The following is a 17,818-nucleotide window of genomic DNA, read 5'->3' as shown; positions in this document are numbered from 1 at the left end:
CTTAATATGGTGGCATCTCTGGCCTGGCCAGACATTCATATTCCAGGTAATGCCTTTTTTATATACATGATGTTAAATACAGGTTACAGCAGTGGTTCCCAAATGGTGGGGGACACCCCCAGGGGTCATGCAAGCATTGCTCAAGGGGGGCACGAGACTTGAAGGCTCTGATCCCTCCTCCTCTTCCCAAACTTTTTACGTGTAAAATTTACACACACATTGAGCTGAATATTGAATTTGCTTAAATACAACTGTTCTAATTTGAATGATGTTATTTCCTTATAAAATATGAATATACATGAATGCACAAACAAAAATACATACACTAAATAAACAGGTTTTTTATTACTATACTACACTGAGTGTCGCCCTCCCGGCAACGTCCACATGTAGATTTAAAGGGGGGTATCAAGAGTAAAAAGTTTGAGTACCACTGTGTTACAGAATAAAATCTTAATCAAATAAAGGATATGAGGTACAGACACCACTTCTGTGCCTTATAAACTTATTGGATCAGGTCTTACATTGACTCTTTTAGTTCTGGGCTAAATGTCCACAATCAACGATATCAGCTCACATCAGAAGTCTAAGGCAGCCAAAATATCTGCGACAAGAGGCCTAATGCAATGTTTAAAAGATAACCAAGTGATCACAAAGTGAGCCTACTTAGGGAGGAATTTAGAGACGTCAGGTCCCATATAAGAAAGCTCTCCTCTGTTCCCACCTAGTTAACAGTGTTGATAGAACTCTAGGATGGTCTTAGGGGAAAATTTGAGTGTTTAGGCTGGTAGATATGGGAAAAAGTAAGTCTTTAACACTCCTGGGTCACACGTTCCAAAGTCAGAAACAATACCCAAGCATATCCCATTACAGTAGTCAATTGGATTAACACTGCCTGAAAGCCTTAAATTTGAAAAGAACCACAATAAACTAATCAGGAATACCAAAGAAAAGCAGAAGTATCTGTGAAAGGGAACAGAATAGGGGATTCTATCAGCCTCTGTTATGTTCTTGATTATCCAAACTATGTTCAGAATTGGGCCTGCTACATCTATACAGCTCCAGTTATAGACTTGTGAACTATCTGTAACATTCAAAAATGGTCCGTGAACTCATTTACTGTATTCCTTTCATTTTTGATGCTACAGATTACAGTATTTTGATCTCATTTTTGGGGATTTTCTTACCAGTCCTATCTACACTGAATTTAATATCTAGTTGGCTGTCAAAAACAAAAGTATGCATATTTGACCATTATCATTATTACTGAAATATCCATGTATACGTTTATGGGGCTGTTAAGAGACCAAGCGCACAGCCTATTTCAGGACTTTTTGATTACAAATGTTTCAGAATACTTCCAACTTCTCACATTTCCTTTTCTGCTGTTTCCAAAATTAATTCTTAAGGAATATATTTAACGTCTGTAATCAAATGTCTTACCTTCCAGAAACTAGAGTATCATGGTTACAAATTAAGTGATTTTTATCCCTTCACTGAATACACCTTAGTTGTTATTTAACTGCATTGGCTCTTATAGACTGCCCAAGAATAACTTGTACTTGCTAAGGTTTCTATCATTATTTAGACCAGTGGTCCCCAAACTGTGCCCTTTAAGATATTTTGGACTTCAGCTCCCAGAAGCCTCATCCATGTTGGTCAATAGTCTGGGATTCTGGGAGATGAAGTCCAAAATCTCTTAAAGGGCACAGTTTGGGGACCAAATGTTATGTATGTAAATTAAGTACAGTACACTCTCTTGCCAATCATGATTGTCATGAAGACTTTCACTGAAAATGAAGACAGCCAACATGTGCTTAACTGAAACCATTAGGTACACTACTTAGTTTCATTTGGTACAAATACAACCTAATGTACACCTCTAGTCTGAATGGCATTCAAAAGAATACATGTTAAATTTTAAACACAAAGTGACTAAGAAAGAAAGCATTCCAAAAGGCAAAAAACAAAAACAAAAAAACCCTAAATGTTTTTTAAATGAAACATTTTGTATCAATGTTCTGAAGTAGTGTATATATTACCATAATAGCATTTTCTAACATTTCTACCCCCTTCTGTAAAATATGCTATGAAAGTGGCTATCAATGATTAGACATAAAAAATAAAAGACACTAAAGACAAGCCAATATATCCCAAATCACAAGCCACATCAGCAAACAGCTATTCCAAAGCAACACACACCAGAGGCTCCTGACATAAAGAAACAGCTGAGTAGTGAGCCAGGTAAATCTCGCTAGTGAAACTGCTCCAAATACATCACTCTTAAGCAAACTTTCTCTTTTGAAGATGATTCTAAGAAGGGCTCCAAAGCTGACTGTAACATTTAAAGCAGCTCATGAGGAAAGGAGGGGGTGGAGAGAGAAATACCTGAGATATTTTGGTCACAAACATTTTTGTCATTTAAAAATCTGAAATTGTAATCTGAAATTGAAAAAATAAATTGTACTGTATTTTTAAAAGGCTGAATTTCACCTTCCGGTGGTGGGAGAAAGACAGGATATAAATAAAATCATATCAATCAATCTGGGATCCTCTTGCATAAACATCCAAATGATGTTAAGTTTTTCCACCTGAGAATAAATAGCCACAGTGGTTTGGACAATGTTGGACACACATCTAACATTTTGAGAAAATGTAAATGTTGCCACAAAATGCCTGCCATGTTAACAGAGAGGATCAAGATATCCAGGAAGTCAGTACAAGATAAAGGTGATCTTTAGTTCAACAATAGAAAACCACTCCTCTGAATTCACCACTTCCAGCTCCAGCACTTATTTTGCAAAAGACAAACTGATCAAGCTTAGGGAAAAATACAGGCAAAGCACTCAAACATATAGGGGCATCTTAGACATACACACATGGCAAACTATACATTACCTCTCATTAAAACAAACAAAACAAGAAGAACAAGAAATGCACTCAACCCTGCACTGAAGGACCACTGCAATAAAACAGACAGCAAAATAGGCAACACACACATACACACAGTTCCTTATCATTTTCTCCACTATCATTTCCTACAAGATGCTTGACATTCTGTCCTCTAGGTCTAGGACATCACCACCCACCCAACATCCTCCAAGATGTTTCCTACTCTTGTAGGTCAGCCCTTAGTACCACAACCCCCAGCTGACTTTTTCATTCTTTCTTTTTCTTGGGGGCTGCATACACATCGAACTCTGCACTAGCCTGCAGTTGCCCATTATTTTCATTTTTCAGAGTGTCTCTGAGCCCATGAGAAGAAGCCTAAGGGGTTCTAGAGAAATCAAGATGGTGCTGGAGATCTCTGCATCACTTTGCAATGTGCCTGGTCTTTTGGTTTATTCATTTGGAATTAAGGAAATCCAAATAATTTACTTAATGTCTCAGTAAGCGGACCTTGAGCACAGGCAGCTATCTTACTTCCCAGACCTGCTGTTAGTATGTAAACTTATGAACTGCTTTCTGAGTCATTTCAAGGTTTTGGTTTTAACCTTTAATTCTCAAAATAACTTGGGGCCTTGCAATTTAAGGTGTGGTCTTTCTCATTATAAACTTGTCTGGATGTTAAGATCTTTAGGAAAGGCCTTCTTGAGAATACCAATACCCATGGAGGGCCAATTATATTGCTCTCAGATTATAAAACACAGTCCTCCTAGAGCTATGATGTTCCTACTCTCACTGCTTTTATGAAGGGTGTGAAGGCACATATCTTCAGATCATCTTTTTAAACTGTTTGACATTCATTATTACTAATTGTGATGACTATGATGGTTTTGTTGTTCAATTTGCTTTAATTATGCTTGTCAGCCACCATGAAATATTTCCTTTAGAGCTGTAAGAGAAATGCTATATTTAGATCTGTATTTTATGGGCAGAAAAACTTTAACAGGATTTAGATTAAGTAGTGTATTAAACTTTTTTTTATTTTTAAAAATAGCCATGTTTTTTAAATGAGGAAAAAAAAATCACTGACAGTTGTTTTCTGTAAAGGTAACACCAAATGACTAATCCATGGAACATCTTATAGCATCTGGCCAAATGGGTTCTAAGCAGGAAAAGTACCACCTTTAGGATGATTTCTCTATTTAGACTGCAGTCAGACAAGTCATTTATTTTTGCCCTGTTATCACTCACTAAGGTCCAAAACACACTGCAGAAATAATCCAGTTTGAGGCCACTTTAACTGCCTCAATGCTAGAGAATTCTGGGAACTGTAGTTTTGTGAGGTTTTTAGCCTTCCCTATCATAATCATAGAATCATAGAATCGTAGAGTTGGAAGAGACCACTAGGGCCATCCAGTCCAACCCCATTCTGCCATGCAGGAAATCCAAATCAAAGCATCCCTGACAGAAGGCCATCCAGCCTCTGTTTAAAGACCTCCAAGGAAGGAGACTCTATCACCCTCCGAGGGAGTGCATTCCACTGCCGAACAGCCCTTACTGTCAGGAAGTTCCTCCTAATGCTGAGGTGGAATCTCTTTTCCTGTAGCTTATATAATAATAATAATATAATAAAATTTTATTTATATACCGCCCTGTGGTGAACCATTCCGGGCAGTTTACAACATTAAAATAACATACAGCATAAAAACAATATATTTCCCTCCCCCCTTAAAAAGTTATTAAACAACTTATCTAATTTAAAACCACAATAACTAGTTAAAATAACAATAAATTAAACAAAATAATACCAACCAACAAACCACTGCAACTTCAGTTCTAAAGAAAAGAAAAGGGGGAGCATCAGCTCTGGTGCTACAATAAACTACAATTCCCAGGATTCCCTAGCACTGAGCCAGGGCAGTTAAAGCGGTCTCAAACTGGATTATTTCTGCAGTGTGTTCTGGACCTCAGTCTTTTTGAAAGGGTTTTTAAACAGTTCTTATATGAACAGAATGTTTCACACTTACTAATATGACACTGAGGCAGTTGAGGAAGTAACAACTTGTGCAGGGTTGTTAACCCATTTTTTCCTCTTCCTTGACACTGCCTGGCCAACTGCTGTTGATTTCTCTGACCACTCAGTTTTTTAAAAAAAGTATTATTGTGTGTTCTTAATTCCTTTTCTGACTGATGGTGACCCTATCATGGGGTTTTCTTAGCAGATTTCTTTAGAGGGGATTTACTATCGCCACCCTCTGAGCCTGAGAGTGTGACTTACCTAAATAAATGTTTTATTCAAAAGTTTAAAACAGGAGTGGACAATTTCCAGGATTAAGGGAAACTACACTGCCCTCTCATTTGATCTCACAAGGCTGTACCTCCCATTTGATATAACCCTCCAAATTTGGGGTACTGAATGTGTGTGTGTGTGTGTGTGCTCCCAAAATGGCCAAGATCACTTTCTCTTTAGGAATGGTATGAGTTATGAGTTTAGACTTGTGGCCTCCTTCCCCCAAAGGAAGTGATGCCCTGCATGGCTAAAAAATCAGTACATTGACCCATAGCACTCGTTGGAAATGCTTTAAGGCATTTTCTCAGACCCCTAATTTTGGGAAGTTGAAAGGACTTTTGGGAACCACGAAAACAGTTTTAGAGGCAATATGGAACTGTTTTGACACATTTAACCCACCATATTTTAAAACTAGAAATGCTTTTTGTGAAGGCAGGAACTTTTAATATTAGAGGTTGAATCTCCCTTTGGGCTTTTAAATATTTGCAAATACACAATATCTAATATCTTACAGATGGGACCATCTTTAAATATGAAATTAATTTATGTTTCTTATTTTGGATTCTGGAGTACTTTGGATTTTGGAAGCAATACTCAACCTCTAACTTCTTTGAATACTGACTGCTAACTGAAAAAATGCATCTGTATTGACACGGCACTAAAAACATCAAGGTGGAAATTTCAATAAATTATCTGTAAGCTAGGGTTGAGCAAAGTGCAGTTGCCATGGTCATTTTGTGATACCCAGGTCCTCTTGGGGTGAATTAACCAATGTGGACAGGAATGGGACATTCTGAGTCAGATAATTACAGTGTTTTAGAAGCAAATGAAAATCTAATAAAAAATGTGGTGGTGTTAATAGTGAGGAGAGATGTAGCAAAAGGAATCAAGGGATATAATGCAAAGTCTGACTGAATAATACCATTAAGACTTCAGCGAAAACCCATTAATATAACCATCATCTAAGATTATGCTCCAACTACAGAGGCAGAAGAAGAGGAAACTGAAAGATTCTGTGCTGGAGTCTAGATGGAAATTTATCACACACCAAAAGAGGGCATGTTGATAATCATAGGTGATTGTAATGCAAAACAGTGCAGGAAATAGTTCAGAATGAAAGACTGGAGCAAAACTTGGCCTAGGATCAAAAAATAAAGGAGACTGGATTTGGTGAGGCCAACAGTTTGTTCACTGCAATCATATTCTTCAGGCAATCAAAGAAGCAACTTATATACATGGATATCATCTGATGGCCCATATAGAAATCAAATATGATAGATTATACAATTGGAAGCAGCAGATGGAGAAGCGCCATCTTCTGCAAAAACGAAAGCAGCAACAGATTGTTGCACAGACCATGAACTGCTAATATGAAAAATTAGAGTAAAGCTAAAGAACACTAAACCAACCATTATATCATAATCAGAAATCAGAATAACACTTTGGCCTGTTACAGACTGCCAAAATAAAGCTGCTTCGGGTCTCTTTGGAGGTATGCTATTTAAATGATGCTGGGTCATACGTCCGGAGGTCGCGCGCCAAAGCCACACTCCATTCCTAAGACGGAGTGCAGCTTGGTGCATCTTCTGGCATTCTTAGGGGATGCATCATTTAAACAGCATACCTCTAAAGGACCCAAAGCAGATTTATTTTGGCAGTCTGTAACAGGCCTAAGTCTTGAAAGGGCAGCTATGAAGGAACTAGGCAAAATCCTTATTTATCAAGATATATAATTGAATACCAAAGTTAAGATTTTCTATGCCATCCTATTTCCACTTTCTATGTATGGCAGTGAAATCATAAGGGTGAAGAATATTGATTTGAAGAAAATCAACTGATTTTAAATGTGATGCTGGGGAAGAGCTCTACAGATACCATGGACTGCTATAAAAAGTAAAATTAATCAGTCCCAAAGCAAATCAATCCTGAACGCTCACTAGAAGCCAAGATGATTAAATTACTGTCATACTGTGGACATAGCATGAGAAGACACAGTCTTGAATCTGCAAGATCTGAGCAGGACAGTTGAGGATAGGCTGACCTACAGGTCTCTTATTCATAGAATCGCCATAAGTATACGCTAGTTAACAAACAAACCTAAATGATCCAAATCTCATCAAAATCTATTACTGAGGGAATCAGACTGTAATTTGGAGGGATTTTCAGATGCAAACCATATAGGCTGCTTCTCTAGTCCGTCAAGTATATCAAAACAGTTACTTTCCAACAAAACACAGGTATCAAATAATTGATAATACTTTCCATTTTATTACTAGGTGTACTCTTTTTACAAAATACTAGTTTACAGTAAGGCATCTCTAGTTCCATGAGTAAAGACTGATCCACAAGTAAAGACTGATCCTCCAAATAAGTGGACTGATCCACCAATAAGTAAAGAGTGAGCCACCAAGATTGTCTTGACAAATTTGATTTCATAATCAGTTTTCCCAGTGCCAAGCTTGTTCTAGCCCAGGTCTGTATGAACCCCCACCCTGGAACAGAAATTTGTATTTTTGCATGTATTTAAGTTTCCTTCTATATACATACATCTGTTGACTAAAAGCATATTTGTGCACATTGCAGAACCATACAGTATTCTCTGCATATTTTTTCAAACATTTTCATGCTGTCAAAAATCTTGTCTCCCTTTTGGGGAATGTATGACCAGCTCAGAAAGTTATAGTCAGAAAATCACACCCAGCGCTGTGGTTGAGTCTGAGAGATACATATTGGGTAAATAGTTTTTTTAAAAAAAAAAACTTGCAGAGGATGCATCCATAACAGTTTGGCACCACATTGGCTGCCCATTCGCTTCCGGGCGCAATACAAAGTGTTGGTAATTACCTATAAAGCCCTAAATGGCTTGGGCCCAGGGTACTTGGAGGACCGCCTCTCCCCATACAGTCCGCCCCGCACTCTCAGATCGGGCGGAAAACATTTGCTAAGAGTTCCAAAGTCTAGATATACTTCATCTTCACAGAGGGCATTTTCCATCTCGGCCCCGCAGATTTGGAACTCCTTTCCCGACGAGCTCTGCTCTGTCACCTCTCTAGATTTGTTGAGGAGAAATTTGAAGATCTTTCTTTTCCATCAAGCTTTCCCCCATGTGCCTTAATACTATCCTCTTCTCCCTTCTCGCATATTGTTCAATCCAGCTACTCTGTTGTATGGTTTTAATGGTTGTAATATAATGGTTTTTAGAGTATTTTGTATAGCTTTTAATTGGTTATGGGTAGTTTGTTTACACTGTTGGGGATATATATGTTGTTATAATTGTATCATTTTATGTTGTAAACCGCTATGATCTATGTAGGAATAGCGGTATATAAATAAATTTTCATTCATTCATTCATTCATTCATAATCAACAAAACAGCAACCATTAAATGCCCATCACTGTCAATTCCTAAAAATCTGACAGAATAAACAAGTTTTCATTTCCTGGCAAAAGGTGAGCAAGGAGACTCTTCTAGACTCTCCAGGGAGGGAGTATCAAAAGTCTAAAACTAACCACTGAGAAGCCACTGTACTTGGGAAGGTACTGGGACAGAGAGAAGTGTCTTTTCAAGAGATCTTGAGTTCAAACAACCTCTATAGGGAGATATAGTCCTTCAAAGAGCCTTGACCTAAGCCATACAGGGCTAATTTACTCTTATGAAATTTGGAATGTTAAACAACCTTGTCAAACAGGATAAGACTGTCTAAAATGAATCAAAAAAGGTTAACATGCAAACAGGTTTTTGCATACTAGCAGGGTCTTGGAAAACACACCTCTACAGTTTTCATATATTGAAATTAGATGTTGGAGCATATCACACAGAGATCATGCACATATCGATAATCCAAAATAGTAGCTTCTAAAAACAATATAAGCACATACTGTGAAATTCAAAGGGATCACGGTGGAAAATGCAAAATAATAATAATAATAATTGTTTTATTTATATACCGCTATTCCAAAGATCATAGCGGTGAACAGCAAGTAAGCTAATTAGCAAGTAAGCTAATTTGCCCCCCAACAGTCTGGGTACTCATTTTAGCGACCTCGGAAGGATGCAAGCCTGAGTCGAGCTTGGGCCCTTTTGCTGGTCTTGAACTCGCAACCTTCTGGTTTCGAGTGAATGGCTGCAGTACAGGCATTTACCCACTGCGCCACAATTACTCCCCACAGATCAGAAAGGGAAAATAATTTCTCTCTCATGCATGACTGGAGAATCACATCAGTCCTGACAATTGCTGCTGATACATGCAAACAGGTTAATACATCAAACTCTACTACAATTACATTCACAGACTGAACTTTCAGTTCTTCAAATTTGGTATTATAGGAATTAGACTTCTTTGAAGCATAGCCTTCTAAGCTGTGAGGAACACCAAACTGTTTGAACAAAGCAGGAGTGTTAGATTTATGCGAAGTTACTGATGGTATAGGTTCCACTGGGGTTGCTCTTCATGACTGTTGTGACTTAATTTCATCAGTACCAGTGCCTGAATTATAGCAGAAAAGACAGATGGATCCTTAATGATTTCCAAAATCCAAGGTCCTGGTTTCTACCAGTTTTAGCCATATCATACTTTTCATTAGTCTTCTAAAAATAGTAGCTAAGAACACTAACAAACAATAAGGGGGAATCCCCTGAATACAACACACCCCTTCAAATATTTAAACATGACTATTATGTCACCTCTTAACCTTCTCTTTCACAGGCTGAACATACCCAGCTACCTAAGCTGCTCTTTATAGGGCATACCGTAGTTACCAGACCCTTCACCATTTTGGTTGCCCTCCTCTGGACATGCTCCAGTTTGTCAACATCCTTTTTTGAAGGATGTTGTGGTGCCCAGAACAGGACACAGTATTCCAGGTGAGGTCTGACCAAAGGAGAATAAAGTGGCACAATTACTTTCCTTGATCTAGACACTATACTCCTGTTAATGCAGCCTAGGATCATGACTTTTTAAGCAGCCCCATCACACTGTTGACTCACACTTCGCTTGTGGTCTACTAAAACTCCTAGATCCCTTTCACATGTACTGTTGACAAGTCATGTGTCACTCTTCCTATATCTGTGCATTTCATTTTTGCTGCCTAAGTGCGGTACCTTGCATTTCACCCTGTAGACATTCATTTCAGATGTCCAATTTGTTCAGGTCACTTTGCATTTTGATTCTCTTCTGGGGTATAAGCTACCTATCCTAATTTGGTGTCATCTGCAACTAGTCACTTCTCTCTGGGATAAAGAGCAGCCATTGGTCAGTACCCTTGGATTCAGCCAGTCAACCAACTACAAATCCAGCTAACAATTGCATTGTCTAGCTTACATTTTAGCGATTTTTTTGCAAGAATATCATGAGGAACCTTGCCAAAGGTGTCACTGAAATCAAAATACACTACACTTACAGCATTCCCCTTATCTACCAAGCTTGTAACTCTATCACAAAGAGAATATATTAGTCTGGCAAGACTTGTTTTTCAGAAACCCACATTGATTGTTAGTGATCATGGCATTTCTTTCTAAGTGCCTACAGACTGCCTGCTGATAGAATCTGCCTGGTCTTGAAGTCAAGCTTTTTTTTTTTGGAAGAGGGGGATAAACTTTGCCCTCCTGCTATTTGCTGGGACTTCTCCTGTTCACCAGGAATTCTCAAAGATTATTGCCAGTGGTTCTGACAATTACGTCTACCAGTTCTTTTAACACTCTTGGATAAAGTTCAACTGGTCCTGGAGACCTGAATTCATTTAGAGTTTATTTCTCATATTTATTTCCCATGTTCTATGCATTAGTGTAGTGTAGAGATACCCAATGGGCCATCCCCTCTATCTGCCTATTTAAGGTTTTTTTCCTCCCACTGTTGGGTTCATGTACTATTTGCCTTGCTCTCTGTGTAACAACCAGGTTATTATCACCAGCACCTGATGAACTCCTGCCCTAATTAGTGACTTGGTTCAAGTTAAGACAACTCAACACAGGAACACTTGATTGCAAGACAAGAAACCAAGTGCTGATGTTTACTATTCCAGAGACACAGATGTCTAGATCAATTGAAGTGCAGAACTCAAGTCAAACTCATGGAAAACATTAATGTTAAGATAAATAAATACAACAAGAGATGGCAATGATTATAGAACTCTGCTGTCTTGCTTTGCTTAAAACAGATAGATAATGACATCACTATGCACACTTTTATGATACTACAACCACCTTTTTCAGAACTCCCAAAGAAGTTCATTGCTACCTCAGCCCCAGAACAAAAATACAGGTGTCTCAAACAATTCAGCTAGAGCCTACGTCTACATGGTCAAGCAGCTTTTAAGATTATATTTACTGTTGTTGTTTGTCTTTACTCCAATGTATATTGTCAATATTCTAATGTACTCAGAAGAAAGCCAGAATCCAAGCAAAGTAGGAAACAAAATTCCTAACAAAGTAAGGAACCTGATAATAAGTATCATTTCTTTTTCTATAAATCAATTTATATTAAAAACAATAAATAAAGCTATTCGATCTCTTGTATGACATTGGTAAATTAACATGAACTATTCACTTCCAGTCTGCATCTGCCTTCATTCTCTGAAATCAATTCTGTCAATGTTAGGGTACAAAAATTTATTTTGACAAAATTAATAGGTGGTTAATTGACTATCTTCATCAAAAATTAAGCTAATTTTAAAAACTAGGGAGGAACTGGAGTCATATTATCATGGATTTGTGATATGTATTCACTGAATCACATGCAGACCCATCAAATTTTGTTCTGCTGCAATTCCCATCACTCTTAGCCAACACAGACAACAGTGAGGGATTATGGGACCAGTAATTAGCAATTTCTCATCCCTGCTAAAAAAAAATTCTAAAAAAAGTAGAAGTCAGAAAAAGTATGCTTGTGAATACATAAGGCACCAAGGTCAAATTCATATGTAACAATAAGGCATGATTCTGTACTCATTATGAACAAGCAAAACTATGGTGCAGATAATCTGTTTGCTCCCGGTTACAAACATTGATTCTAGTTCACTCTGGAGTAAACAACAAATCAGTATACCATGTTCAAATGTTAAAATAAGCTATTCTTTCTTGGTTAGTTTTATACACTAGTATGCAGAGTGGACTGATCAAGATAGTGCATCATGACTCTATTCATACACAGTAAGCAACAAGGCACACCATTTGTATATAAACATAACCATTAGGATGTCAGTTTTAAAAATGTTCCCCTGAAGACACACAGTGCATAGGGTGAAAGAAGACACTAGCTTCCTCAAGTTCCTGACAGTTATCCTACATAAGAGTGCAATGGGAGGAGAGCTTCCTTGCATTATAGAAAGATGCCTCAGTTTTCAGTTTTAAATATAAAACTCCCACTCTTTACCTATATATTCAAGTTTGGGACTAACAAATCATTAAGGCTACGGTATATTACCCAACAGGAAAACACCATGATGGAGGAGGAAAATGTGTTTTATACCCTTTCTACTCATAAAATTCCTATACTGTAAAGTCACAAAACTATAAACTCCCATTCCAGGCTGTCTGGCGTCTTGGACACAAGTGCTCCTCTTAGCAGGTGGGGAAAGATTTGTCCTATACATTTTCCAAGATCCAATTTGTATATTGCCACTCATTGTTTAGCTTATTAATTAATACTGCTATAGAAACAGCCACATTAGTACCTACATGTTCAATGCCATTCAAAAGGTGCTACAATATGAACACTCAACCGTTTTGCTTCTATGATCCTGCAAATTATGACACTAGGCCATCTACCAATAGCTATGCTGACTACTTAACTTTTATTTTCAACAAAAGTTCTTTTTCTTATCAGAATAATCTTATGAAAATAATCTTATGAGGTCCCATGCTCTCAAGTACTAATGCAGTCATTATGGCCCACTACTTACACCATAACAATCCCATGTGAGCACTTCTGCACGAATAGATCTAGGCTGCAGAAAAAATGTCTTTAACACTCATGACTTTTGAAATGTTGCTTGACTGCAACTCTTATCAGCCCTAGCCAACACAACCACTGGTTGAGTATTATGGGAAAAGCGATCAAATAATATCTGGAGGACCACAGATTCCCATTCAGCTACTTCTCAAGCCACTTATTAAAGAATATCATATAAAACAGTCATTCTAGAATATATCGCTGTGCCATATTCATCTCTTTGATGTGTCAGTCATCAGAACAATAAAAACTTTCCCACAATTAGCATGGACTCATATCTCCCCCTTCCTGGCAATTACCATGGTCTCCCTGCCTCGCCTCTTTGTTTTGGTTAATACACATCAATTAAAAAGCACCACAGGTACATTCACCTTTACACATCTTGTCAATTTAGACTGCAATCTTGCCCAAGTTGAGTATCTCTTATCCAGAATTCCAAAATCTGAAATACTCTAAAATTTCTGAAATAGTGGCAGGGAGACTCAATCTGTACCAATCAGGCAGAAGTAAGCCCTACTTCGAAGTGAGATATCAGTGGATCTCACTTCTATACAGACATATAAAAGGACTGCATGATCAATATGGTCATTTTTGACAGCTGAATCAGAAGTCTAGTGACTTCCTAATCACTTCTTGTTCAGAAGTACCTAACCATGTGGGTGGAAAGTTCATAAATCTGGCAAAAGACTACAATGCAGGGAAATTGAATTTCATAAATATCAGTCCCAGGCCCTGGGGCTCAAACAGAATAAAAATACAATAGATTTTTTTACTTCTTTTCAATTTAATCCTGTGCATGTTTACTCAGAAATAAGTACCATTTCAGCCTCTTAAGAAAAGGCTGATACCCCACAACTGATATCAAAGCTTTAGTGCTGGGATCTATATATCAGATCATACCAACATTCAGTATTTCAATAGAATTTGCATTATGTTAGCATTCACCACACTAAAACACTTATAACTGAAACATATGGAACACAATATAATCTTTAAATGCATGTTGCATCACATTCAATCAACAATACAGTCAGCCCTTCTTATACACAGGTTTTTATATGTACACAGATTCAACCATCCACAATTTGAAAATGTTCAAAAAAGTATAATTTTCAAATGGCAAACTTTGATTTTCCAATTTTTATAAGGGACACCATTTTGCTATTTCATTATATTTAATGGGACTTGAGCACCCACAGATTTTGTTATCCACAGAGGATCTTGGAACCAAACCCCAGCGTATAACAAAGCTCCACTGTACTGTTAAATGTTAACATCAACATCCTGTGAATTTTCTCTGGAAAAGAGTATTTAATGAGAGCAATCTTGCTTTTTAAAAAAAGTCAACAAGCCATACATTCATAGAACTTTATAGGATACTAACTAGAATTGTAGAAGTTCCTACAAATTAAGTTTCTGTATCTCCATGCACCTTAATACATACAGCTACAATTCAAGTACTTTAAATTGCTAAAATTCAAGAATCTGTCATTCACGTGAGCTGTTCATATTGCATTATCTCCCCACATTGTACAGACTATACTTAAAAACCCAAGAACATATTGTTCAGATATACTGAATAGGTTAGACAAAAGGGATTGTCTTCTGTTTGTAGACTCAAAACTTAATCTCCATGCTCAGAAGTTTATACAAAGTTAATGGTTTAAATAAGATACAAAAGTGAGGAGACCTCCTCTCAGGCCAAACTTGTTTTACACAAAAGGCAAACAATTCCTTCTGCTCTGCAATCCTAGTTTATTATATTAAGCATGTAAGATCCTTTTAAAATACAAAAATTAGTGCTATGGTTCATAATCCAGAGATTTCACCTTACTTGTGCTCAAGTCATAGCTGTTATTGCCACATGCTCTGAAAGTTTTCAAGCACATGGACTTTTTCACTCAAAGCATACATGTGAAATTGTTCAGGCCCGCTTTATTTTAAACTATTTTTTCCTGAGACGAATGCAGGTGAATCAGATGTCATCAACTAAAGTGACAAGAGGTTCTTTTTGTACAACAGTTATATCAAAGACATAGCCATGTTAGTCTGGAAAATACAAAGGGATCTTGTAGTACCTTTGAAACTAAATGAATGAGAGAAGATGGTAGGATGCACTTCCATAGACTTGATGCATGGGGCAGTTAAAACAGTTTTATTTGGACTGGAAACAGCACATAGTCAAAAAGCTTTTGGATGTTAGCAACTGCTTCATGCATTATAACCTCCAAATGTAAAGAATGTGCATTTGCAAGAGTTTCTTGCCACTACTACTGAAAGACGTGGCTAAGAAAATGAGTGCTTGTGGCCAGATGAACAGCAGGAGACACCCTCACAGGACGTGGGGCTTCACGGTGGTTTTATGGGACCCTGAAAAGAACTTTAATGCAACTTTCATCCCCACCATGGCCTACAGGCTGTTGGTTCCCCTTATCTTTCTTGTGTACCAATGCTTCGAGGTATGTTTACTTCTGAGAGCTCATGAAACCCCACTGGCTGACCTTGGACAAGTCACTCTCTAAGCCTCAGGGATGGCAAACCTCCTCTGAACATATCTTGCCAAGATAACCCCATGATAAGGTCACCACAAGTCAGAAATGACGTGAAATCACACAACCTTTATTTCTACTTTCACGTCAAGATCCTTCAGCTACCCTATAAGACTAATTACAGGAAAGGAAAAGATATTCCACCACAACATTAGGAAGATCTTCCTGACAGTAAGAGCTGTGGGACAGTGGGACGCACTCCCTCAAAGTGTGATGGACTTTTCTTCTTTAGAGATTTTAAAACAGAGGCTGGATGGCCATCTGTCAGGGATACTTTGATTGTGTCTTCCTGCATGGCAAAAGGGGGTTGGGCTGGATGGCCCTTATGTTCTCCTCCAAATCTGTGATTCTAGCAATATTTGCAAGACTACTAGGAAATACATTCTTATCAACTACTAGGAGTTGCAACCCGTCTCTTGCCAGAATTCCTTCAGAAAAGTACATTCGGCCATCTGTTGGCAGTGCTCTGACTGTGTCTTCCTGCATGGAAGGGGATTGGACTGAATGGCCCTTGTGGGCTCTTCCAACTCTATGATTCTATGAAACAGTACCAACAGTGGGGCAGCTATATCTTGTGTGGGTCATTACAGATACTAGACAATGAGTGTCTCTGATATCCCAGCTTCCACAAGCCCCACTGGTGGTGATAGTCAGCCAGCACTTGCAATATATGGCAGAAAGATGACAATCTCCCTGCAACTAAGTATTGTGTTGGATGGTCCCCTGTCAAGAGTGCATTAGTCTTCTGGCATGGCAGAATAGGGTTGGACTGGATGGCACTTGGGGGTCTCTTCCAATCTAGGATTTTAACTCTCTGATACCATTCTAGTGCTTACACTCAATCCCCCACAATGCTTTTCTGGCCCAGACCAAAAAACACACTGCCAACCCAGCAACAACATGGGCAGCTTCAACTTTGTGTGTGTGTGTGTGTGTGTAGGGGTGTGTGCCTCCAACTCATTTTTGACTTTTGGCAACACTATCACTGGGCAAGTTTTCTTCTGAGGTTTGCCATTGTCTTTCCCTGAGGCTGAGAGAGTGTGACTTGCCCAAAGTCACCCACTGGGATTCAAACCACTAGTATTTGTGAACACTACTTAGCCACGACTGTGACACTATTGCCAGGATTATAACTCCCCCTCCAACCTATTTTGGCAAGATTTGTTTGAGGGGAGGGTTGTCATTGCTGAGAGTGCAACTCGCCCAAAGTCACCCAGAGCCCCAAGTCCAACAATGCCACACAAACCAAGCCACAAGCACTTGGGCATCCTCAACTGACTACCATAGCTGGAAGAGACCATCCAGTCCAACCCACTGCCATGCAGGACATGTGTATGTGCATGTGGTGTGCCTTCAAGTCACTTTTGCCTAATTTGGGGTTTCCTTGACAAGTTTATTCGGGGTGAGGTTGCTATTGCCATTCCCCTGAGGCTGAGAGAGTGTGACTTGCCCAAGATTGCCTAGTGGGGGTTAGCCAGTGGCTTTCAAACCACTAGCAATCAGGAGCGCTACAAAGACTCGATTGTGACACTGTTGTCAGGACCATAACTCCACTTCCAAACTATCATGGGGTTTTCTTGGCATATTTTTTGGGGGGAGGGTTGCCACTGCCATCCCCCTGAGGCTGAGAGTGTGAAACTCACCCAAGGTTACCTACTGGGGGGTTACCCAGTGGCTTTCAAACCACTAGTATCCAGGGGCACAGTCACAACTGTGACAGTTACTGTGATCATAATTCCACCTCCAACCTATTATGGGGTTTCCTTGGCAATTCCCCTGTGGCTGAGAAAGTGTGACTTGCCCGTGGTCACCCAACGGGTTTCAAACCACTAGTGTTCAGTGTCTCGATTGTGACATTGTTGTCAGGACCATAACTCCACTTCCAAACTACAGTACCATGGGGGTTTTCTTGGCCATTCCCCTGAGGCTGACAGAGAGGGGAGCGAACCCTGGACCCCAGAGCCCCCCTAAAAAAGCCCAACTCCCAGACCATGGCGCCACGCGCAACGCCTGGCGAGAAGCACATGGCCAGCAGCTGCAGCAGCAGCAGCACTTTCTACTTCCTTCCCCGGCCTTCCCTTTAATCCCAGCGCACAGGCGCCACCTAGCGCCCGACGAGCGGAACTTCAACAACGCCAACGCAG

At 39.0% G+C, this 17,818-nt stretch overlaps 1 protein-coding gene across 4 annotated transcripts in view; it reads right to left on the bottom strand.

Annotated features, from left to right (window-relative positions):
* Positions 1–17,818, bottom strand: part of EPC1 (enhancer of polycomb homolog 1) — a 74,025-nt gene that overhangs the window by 33,896 nt on the left and 22,311 nt on the right. The gene's annotated exons all lie outside the window — the stretch shown is intronic.

Source organism: Sceloporus undulatus, chromosome 6 (genome assembly GCF_019175285.1).
Source record: "Sceloporus undulatus isolate JIND9_A2432 ecotype Alabama chromosome 6, SceUnd_v1.1, whole genome shotgun sequence".
NCBI lineage: Eukaryota > Metazoa > Chordata > Lepidosauria > Squamata > Phrynosomatidae > Sceloporus > Sceloporus undulatus.
The sequence above is the reverse complement of the archived record's forward strand: the minus strand, read 5'-3'. Positions and strand labels throughout refer to the sequence as shown.